Here is a 10,454-nt window from a genome sequence, read left to right as displayed (position 1 = left end):
AGAATCTCCAGAGATCTATTCCGGGAGGTCTCATATATTTTTCCTGCACTGCAGTGTTAGGATGCTGAAGGCGACTGTGTAACATACAGAGGCAGGCTTCTCAGTCTGTCTCCCAGCCCCTTGCTGACCACTGGCAGCTCTGCTCCTTTATCTCTATTCCCAGCACTTTTCTAACACTTGGCAGTAACTGCACTGTGTTCCTGTATACCTTCGGTCAGCACTAAGTCGTGTTCTCCTCTTTTCCCTGTGCTTAGTAACTAACAGCACAGGGAATAGACATAAGGGAGCAGCGCTGGCAGAGAGTCACATTGAGATGAGACAAGCAGAGATCATTAGGGCACATATAGGGAGCCAGGAGTTAGGGTAGTGAGATAAGAGGCAGGCTGAGAAGCCTGCCCCTCTGTTACACAGTCGTCTTCAGTATCTGTAGACACTGAAGATCAGTGTGTTGCTTAAGAGACTCTGCATGCTGCTTTCTTATAAAAAGAAACACTTCCCTAATAAAGTATATTACAAAATTTCTTAATAATCCTGTCCCTATGTTATATTAAAAATAAACTGAAATGATGGGTACATTTTAATTGATGATTTTTGGGAGGCGTTTCAGCCTGGAAATGAAATCTGACTCTGGTGCCAGTTCTTTTTATAGTGAGGTCTCCATCAGAGCAAGACGTGCATTTCTGTTCTGCAAACATTTGCTTTGGCGCAGGCGCTGGCAAAATATATGCTGTAAGCCAGCATCACAAGATGTTAAAGCTACACGCATCACGTCAGAAGATTAAAAGGAGCATGTCCCCTTTAAATTAAAAACTCTTCATGTCACAAATTAAACACAGTTTCTAGGAACCCTGGGTGACAGTCCATGCATCCTCCACACAAAGATTGTCATTCTGCTTTCCCAGACTCCTGAATGGTAAACCACGCCATTTACATAGTGATGCATTCTTTTACATTTTATATCTTTGCATAACTAGGCAGACATGCTGGTGATCCTATCAGTAATCACCCATCTTTCCCAGAGATGGATGCAACTATAAACCAGATGAATATACATTTTGACTGATTATATACTGGAGACCATGTAACGTTACAGAGTGGGGTCACCGAGTGCTGAGGGGCATAGTGCATAAAAGTTATCAACACTGCTGACTCCATAACTGCAGAGTCCAAACCTCCTCTGGCATTTACCTCAGCATCGGGAGTTTGATGGCATGGCTTTCCATGACCGAGCAGCTGTATGCAAGCCTTACATCACCAAGCACAACGCCAAGCATCAGATGGATTGGTGTAACGCAGGCCACCACTGGACTGGAGCAGTGGAAACGTGTTCTGTGGATCACTCACACTTCCCCATCTGTCAGTCTGATGGACGAGTCTGGCTTTGGCAAATGCCAGAAAAATGGTACTGCCGGACCGCATTGTGCCAACTGTAAGGGATGATGCCATGAGTTTTTTTTTTCAGGGGTTGGCCATGGCCCCTTAGTTCCAGTGAAGGCAAATCTTGGGCTACATACACACGACGGCCGTTTTCAGAACCATAGCAGTCTACAAGGCTATTATTTTTTTAACAGCCAGTGAATAGTGGCTGTCAAGATATATGACATGTCCTATTTTTGTCCGTTATCACAGCTAGAAGGATCCAATTGGGACTGTTTTTATTGGCCGATTAGACATGAGTGCACCCGTCTAATGGCCGTTAAAAACGTGTACACTAACGTAGTATGGCCTTTTGGGGGGTTAAAAAAAAAAAACTCATCCACTTGAACACACAACGCTCGTCTCTTGATTGAAGAGGACCTGCGCTCAGCATGATGACGTCACCACATGATTATGCTTGGAGCACACGGTGACGTGTCCTCACGCTCGGCGCAGGTCCTTCGGCAGTTCCTTTTCAATCAAGAGAGGATCAGACTGTCTCTGTATGTGCAACATTTTTTACTAAAAAGAAACATTACAGCTTAGGACCACTATGGGGACATTATTACTGCTGAGGCCACTATGGGGAACATTATGTGCCACCATGGTGGACATTATTACTGCTGGGGCCACGATGGGAGACATGATTACTGCCGGGGCCACGATGGGGGGCATTATGGACCACCATGGTGGATATTATTTCTGCTAGGGCCACTATGGGGACATTATTACTGCTGGGGCCACTATGGGGGACATGATTACTGCCGGGACCACTATGGGGGGCATTATGTTGGATATTATTTCTGCTAGGGCCACTATGGGGGGCATTATGGGCCACCATGGTGGAAATTATTATTGCTGGGGCCACTATGGGAGGCATTATTACTGCTGGGGGACATTATGTATACTGAGGGCACTGCAGGGGTTTGGATATTTATTTAAAAACAAGCCAATGAAAATCATCAGTTTTCCATGCACATTTTTAATGGCCATGAATAATGAATGCAAAACGGCCATTAAAAACGGACAGAAAATGGATGCACACATGGTTGAAAAACCATGAAAAATGACAGTGCGCCAGCTTATAATGGCCCTTTTTTTTCACTGTTGTGTGCAGGCACCCTTAATGCCCCAGCGTAACATGACATTTTGGACAATTGTATGCTCCTAACTTTGTGGAAACAGTTTTTCTGTTCCAACATGACTGTGTCCAGTGCACAAAAGAAGGTCCATAAAGGTATGGTTGGGTGATATGGATGTGGTCCACACAAAGCACTGACCTCCACCCCATCAAACACCTTTGGAATGATCTAGAATGAAGATTGTGAGCCAGGCAGGCCCTCTCGTCCAGCATCAGTGTCCAACTTTGCAAATGTACTTTTGGATGAATGGGGAAAAATTCCCACAGACCAACTCCAAAATGTTGTAGAAAGCCTTCTCATAAGACTGGCAGTTGTTGTAGCTGCAAAGGGTGGGAGTAACTCCATATTAATGCCTATGGATTTAGAATGGGATGTCCTAAAAGCTCCTCTAGGTGTCCCAATACTTTTGTCCAATTAGTGTATATGCCCCACTCCTGTAGTGATGAATAACTAGGCTAACTGCCATTCAGGACACTTGGAAAGCTTTGTGCCAACCCCTTTAAGAGCAGTAAAGGAGGTCTTATTGGTTGTCACCCGGCTATCCAGGGAACAAATATAACTGAGAAATGTCCTTAGGTCATACTTAACATTTGGTTTCCAAATTTAGTAGACTCCAACCTGTGGCTCTCCAGCTCTCATGTAACTACAACTCCCAGCGTGACCGGACAAATGCTGGGAGTTATGGTTCTCAGTAGCAGTGTGCCACTGGTGTGAGGCTGCTGTTCTTATACTTTCTCTATGTAAACATGAAGTCCTGTCATTTTAATCACCGGAGCATTCATTCTTTTTGACAAACATCCTCCGCACACCCAGGACAATTATACTTTATTAAACGCCCTTATTTGAATTTGTGGTGAACCACAAAATGACTTTTAATCCAGGAGACTATTTAGAGAAGGTCTGTAAATGTACAGTCGTGGCCAAAAGTTTTGAGAATGACACAAATATTAGTTTTCACAAAGTTTGCTGCTAAACTGCTTTTAGATCTTTGTTTCAGTTGTTTCTGTGATGTAGTGAAATATAATTACACACACTTCATACGTTTCAAAGGCTTTTATCGACAATTACATGACATTTATGCAAAGAGTCAGTATTTGCAGTGCTGGCCCTTCTTTTTCAGGACCTCTGCAATTCGACTGGGCATGCTCTCAATCCACTTCTGGGCCAGTTCCTGACTGATAGCAACCCATTCTTTTATAATCCCTTCTTGGAGTTTGTCAGAATTAGTGGGTTTTTGTTTGTCCACCTGCCTCTTGAGGATTGACCACAAGTTCTCAATGGGATTAAGATCTGGGGAGTTTCAAGGCCATGGACCCAAAATGTCAACGTTTTGGTCCCCGAGCCACTTAGTTATCACTTTTGCCTTATGGCACGGTGCTCCATCGTGCTGGAAAATGCATTGTTCTTCACAAAACTATTGTTGGATTGTTGGAAGAAGTTGCTGTTGGAGGGTGTTTTGGTACCATTCTTTATTCATGGCTGTGTTTTTGGGCAAAATTGTGAGTGAGCCCACTCCCTTGGATGAGAGGCAACCCCCCACATGAATGGTCTCAGGATGCTTTACTGTTGGCATGACACAGGACTGATGGTAGCGCTCACCTTTTCTTCTCCGGACAAGCCTTTTTCCAGATGCCCCAAACAATCGGAAAGAGGCTTCATCGGAGAATATGACTTTGCCCCAGTCCTCAGCAGTCTATTCACCAAACTTTCTGCAGAAGATCAATCTGTCCCTGATGTGTTTTTTTGGAGAGAAGTGGCTTCTTTGCTGCCCTTCTTGACACCAGGCCATCTTCCAAAAGTCTTCGCCTCACTGTGCGTGCAGATGCGCTCACACCTGCCTGCTGCCATTCCTGAGCAAGCTCTGCACTGGTGGCACTCCGATCCCGCAGCTGAATCCTCATAAGGAGACGATCCTGGCGCTTGCTGGACTTTCTTGGACGCCCTGGAGCCTTCTTAACAAGAATTGAACCTCTTTCCTTGAAGTTCTTGATGATCCTATAAATTGTTGATTGAGGTGCAATCTTAGTAGCCACAATATCCTTGCCTGTGAAGCCATTTTTATGCAACGCAATGATGGCTGCACACGTTTCTTTGCAGGTCACCATGGTTAACAATGGAAGAAAAATGATTTCAAGCATCACCCTCCTTTTAACATGTCAAGTCTGCCATTTTAACCCAATCAGCCTGACATAATGATCTCCAGCCTTGTGCTCGTCAACATTCTCACCTGAGTTAACAAGACGATTACTGAAATGATTTCAGCAGGTCCTTTAATGACAGCAATGAAATGCAGTGGAAAGGTTTTTTTGGGATTAAGTTAATTTTCATGGCAAAGAAGGACTATGCAATTCATCTGATCACTCTTCATAACATTCTGCAGTATATGCAAATTGCTATTATAAAAACTTAAGCAGCAACTTTTCCAATTTCCAATATTTATGTAATTCTCAAAACTTTTGGCCACGACTGACAGCACTGTACCTGTTGTCACCAGTCAGGGCTACACTTAAAGGGGAACTCCATATTCCAAATAATACATGGCTGATTTCTTCTAAATACGCCTGACTTTCCACAGGCTTTGGCTGGCATTGTAACTCATTCACTTCAGTGGAGCTGAGCTGCAACCTGTGGACATGTGTGGTGCTGTTTCTAAAGTAGCCGGATCTCTCTAATCCTGCACAGTCCCTTTTAAAGAGATTTTCCAGTTTTACGTAAATGAAGCTGCAAGCGACTGTCTAATACACTTTGGGGCAGATTTACGAAAATTGTCTAAAAGGAAAACGGTCTTTGTTGCCCATAGCAACCAGTTACAGCACAGCTTGAAAGAGAAGAATGGAAAATGCTAATTGGTTGCTATGGGCAACAAAGACCGTTTTTGTTTTATGGAAGAAATTTGGCCGGCACACGCTGTGATGCACGCCGCACGGGACAGGAGTAATTCCACGTGTAATTGAAACAAGATCCCAGCAGACGTGACTTCAATGCTCATGGAGTTTTATTGTACATAACAATATGTCCCATAGAAAAGGACGCGTTTCGGCTCAATTGCCTTTTTCAACAGGTAGATGTACATAGTCAGTAGCTCATATATATACACATATCAATGATTGGAGAGGGGAACCTCCCTGTGACGTCCACGCCCACAAAGAGGGCGGTGAATACATGGTCACATGATAGCATGATCAAAATAATCCATCAAAAACGAAACCGGTATCAGAACACATGTCAGTAGTAATTACATGTTATTAAATATTATCAAATACCATTACAGCTGAGATACTCCGTCATTTATGTAGTTGATGTCTAGAAAATAATGATACAAAGAAAATTAATACCAAATTCATGGAGGTTGATATATAATGATAAACAGAAAAAATGCACTTATGAACACAGATCAGATATGCATGATTTCGTAGTCTCTATTGAGACCCCTTGGATGGAGGGTATCAAGGGTATGAATCCAGTAAGCCTCCCGGCGCAAAAGTAGTTTTTTTAATATCACCACCCCGCCTGGGTCTAACGATCTGTTCTATGACCTGGAACTTTAATTGAGCAATTGTGTGATTATACTTTTCAAAATGGGAGGGAACTGGTAAAAGTAGATTTTTTGTCCTGATCGTAGACTTATGTTTTCCAATGCGGTCTTTAACACTCTGCATGGTTTCCCCAATATATAACAGCCCACATGGACATTTTTTTAGATATATGACGTTGGCTGACTCACATGTGAAAAAGCCATTCACTGCGTATGTACGTCTAGTGTGTGGGTGGTGGATATTGGGTCCTTTGATAACATTGGAACACTGGAAACAATGGAGACATGGAAAAGTGCCCTTCCGCTGTGTAGCCAGTACTCCTTGTTTGAGGGTACCTCGGGTGCTCCCAATATCTGCACGCACAAGCTTGTCTCTATAGCTTGGATTTTTCTTATTACAAATAAGGGGCGGATTTTTAAATTCCTTGATCTGGGGGTACGCTTTGCCTAACAAACGTGGGAATGTGAACGCCGGAGACTTATTTCATATGAGCTACATGCGACCACCCTGGCAGAATACTTTAAGGTCAAAAGGATTCCTAGAGGTCTAAGGGTTCATTTACGCCCTACTTTCTTCTCTAACGATCCTGAATACACCAGCGATTTTGAGAAAATTATCAACAAATGTTCCTATGACCTTATTCTGCTGACAATCAAACGTCTGCATACGGCGATCACTGAGCTACAAACACAGAATACAGCCACCGAACAACAGCTGAGAGACTCCTTAACTTCAGAGGAGTTCGGGAAACTGAAGGAATCTGTGGACAACTACATCGCTACCTACCGGAAAGAAACGGAGACAAAGAAAAGATCCAAGTTGTTGCGGGATAACGAGGACTATCATCTGAATCGTGTCTACAAGTGGCAAGACCCTGCATGGCACCAGAAACCAAGTTACAGACGCCCGACGAGACCCGGATCTTTTACCTCCAGCTCCGGAAGCGAAGATACCCGCTCTGCTCCTTTTTTTCGGAAAGGCAGTCAACGTTCACGAGGAGGAGGAGGCGTGCGGGACGCAAGCACCGCAGCCGCCACATCGAGACCAGGACCGAGTCAAGCCGTTCAAACCCGCTCGCAGGTAAGAACCGGTCCCTGCTGATTAATCTCTCTTCACAGATATTGAGTCCTGTTCAGATGTCGGCCCTCCAGAAAGGACTGTCATTTAGTCCTTGTACTCATTTTGATACTTTTTAATTTGATATTGATTTAAACCAGTTTTTCCGTAAATTGCGCCTAAAAGCCCACTTTATGGACAATGGTGACAGAACTGCTGGTCCGGGTGACGGTGAGAGACCCAGTTTACGTTTAAGCGACTTGGGTCTGAAGAACCCGAGCAAATATATGCCCCCTAAATTTTACCATCCTATTGAGACCTATATAGAACTGGTTAGCAGGGATATTAAAACGCACATAGATGGAATCAAGAGAGGTGAATTGCGGTTTACAAATAATGTAACACCAGAAGAACGGACCGCTATTAAATCATTAATGGAAGACAAGAGAATTGTTTTGAAGCCAGCAGATAAAGGGGGCGCTATTGTCCTTATGAATAGGACAAAATATGTAGCGGAGGTGAACCGTCAACTTTCAGACCACGATACATATGAACTTCTAAATACTGATCCTGTCTTTTGTATAAAAAGGAAAATATTGAAAGTTATGGATCATTTTGCTGCATTGGGTGTTTTTGATAGCAATATGTACACCTTTCTGGTTAATCAAACACCGATAACACCTGTTTTTTATGTGCTCCCCAAGGTGCATAAAACCTTGATTGACCCCCCAGGTCGCCCTATAGTGGCCTCGGTAGGATCTATCTTGTCTCCCTTGGCAATAGTGCTTGAGAAAATTCTTACACCTTTGATAAGAGATATTCCTTCCTATCTGGCAGATACACAGGATTTCTTGAACACTATTGCAACATTGGGTCCAGTCCCGTTGGACAGTTTGCTGGTGACGATTGACGTGGTCAGCCTGTATACCTCCATAGAACACAATGGAGGTATACAGGCCGTCAAGTCATTTCTAGAAAAGAGTAATTATTCTGCCATAGAACGTGAATTTTTTATAGAGCTGCTTCACCTCGTCTTGCATGAGAATTATTTTATGTTTGAAGACTCTTACTACCTGCAAAAACGGGGTACCGCGATGGGGTCGAATGTGGCCCCGCCCTATGCAAATGCATACATGTCGAAATTTGAGGATGATTTTGTGTATAAGAGCCATTGGCATCATAACCACATTTTATTGTGGAAAAGATTTATCAACGATATCTTTTGCATATGGGCGGGGTCACAGGAGACCCTAACGTCATTCGCCTTACACCTGAACCACGCATGCACTGGTTTACAGTTTACAGTCACAAGTGACAACCACACGGTTAGCTTCTTGGATACGAGGGTTATCAAGGACTTGAATGGTAATCTTTCAATTGATTTATTCCGGAAGGAGACAGACAGGAATAGTATCCTCCACTTTACCAGTGCTCATCCACCTTCTTTAAAAAAAAGCCATTCCGAAGTCCCAGTATCAGAGGGTTAGACGGATTGTTTCTGATCCTTCGGTACGGCACTTTGAACGGAAGAGATGACTATGAGATTTGAGGAGAGAGGGTACCCACAATCTATCCTAACTAAAACCTTGAATGAATTAAAAACATCTCATAGTTCTGAAAAAGAACATGATAAAAGCCCACGAGTGGCATTGATTCACAAATATCACCCATTCAATCAAAAATTAGATAACATCATGAAAAAACATTGGTATTTGTTAGGCAAAGCGTACCCCCAGATCAGGGAATTTAAAAATCCGCCCCTTATTTGTAATAAGAAAAATCCAAGCTATAGAGACAAGCTTGTGCGTGCAGATATTGGGAGCACCCGAGGTACCCTCAAACAAGGAGTACTGGCTACACAGCGGAAGGGCACTTTTCCATGTCTCCATTGTTTCCAGTGTTCCAATGTTATCAAAGGACCCAATATCCACCACCCACACACTGGACGTACATACGCAGTGAATGGCTTTTTCACATGTGAGTCAGCCAACGTCATATATCTAATAAAATGTCCATGTGGGCTGTTATATATTGGGGAAACCATGCAGAGTGTTAAAGACCGCATTGGAAAACATAAGTCTACGATCAGGACAAAAAATCTACTTTTACCAGTTCCCTCCCATTTTGAAAAGTATAATCACACAATTGCTCAATTAAAGTTCCAGGTCATAGAACAGATCGTTAGACCCAGGCGGGGCGGTGATATTAAAAAACTACTTTTGCGCCGGGAGGCTTACTGGATTCATACCCTTGATACCCTCCATCCAAGGGGTCTCAATAGAGACTACGAAATCATGCATATCTGATCTGTGTTCATAAGTGCATTTTTTCTGTTTATCATTATATATCAACTTCCATGAATTTGGTATTAATTTTCTTTGTATCATTATTTTCTAGACATCAACTACATAAATGAAGGAGTATCTCAGCTGTAATGGTATTTGATAATATTTAATAACATGTAATTACTACTGACATGTGTTCTGATACCTGTTTCGTTTTCGTTTTTGTTTTAGGCAGCCTTAGGCTGCATTCACACGTCCGTGGTGTGTTGCGGACCCGCAAATTGCGGGTCCGCAACACACCAGCCCGTCACCCCCATTGAAATGCCTATTCTTGTCCGCGAGTTGCGGACAAGAATAGGACATGCTCTATCTTTTTGCGGAGTTGCAGACCCAAAGATCAGGGGCCGCGCACCGCAAATGCGGACAGCACACTGTGTGCTGTCCACATCCATTCCGTCCCTATAGAGAATGAATGGGTCCGCACCCGTTCCGCAAAATTGCGGAACGGATGCGGACCCATTTTGCGGACGTGTGAATGGAGCCTTATAAAGACTGGCATTGTAACAGCCTCATTCGTTTCATTGGAGCTGAGCTGCAATACCAGCCATTGTCAAAATCTCTTCTTGCAGTTAGTGAATGAAAACGGCTGGTTATGATCAGAGGTTGAGAACACAATGCAGGGCTTGCTACATTTAATCTTTATAATGAGTTATGCATTATTCTGTTGGTTGAACGGGGATTTCTGCCTGCTAATGTAAGCACAAATTGTTCCATTCACTGACAGCTAACATCTTGAAAAGGGTGAGAAGTTGAAATGCAAAGTATACAAGAACAATGCAGAACTTTTTGTGTATGAAACAGGAATATGTCTTTAAGGGTGCATTCACACAACTGTTTGAATCTTGCCGTCAACAAAACACAGATGCAACCATATAGCCATAGGCTATATTAAGTCTGTTCGTGGCCTATTATCTAAAAAGTTATTTATTTTTTTTACATTAAAAATACAAATAACCAAA

Source organism: Bufo bufo, chromosome 1 (genome assembly GCF_905171765.1).
Source record: "Bufo bufo chromosome 1, aBufBuf1.1, whole genome shotgun sequence".
In the NCBI taxonomy this organism is placed as follows: Eukaryota; Metazoa; Chordata; class Amphibia; order Anura; family Bufonidae; genus Bufo; species Bufo bufo.
This window is presented reverse-complemented; position numbering follows the sequence as displayed.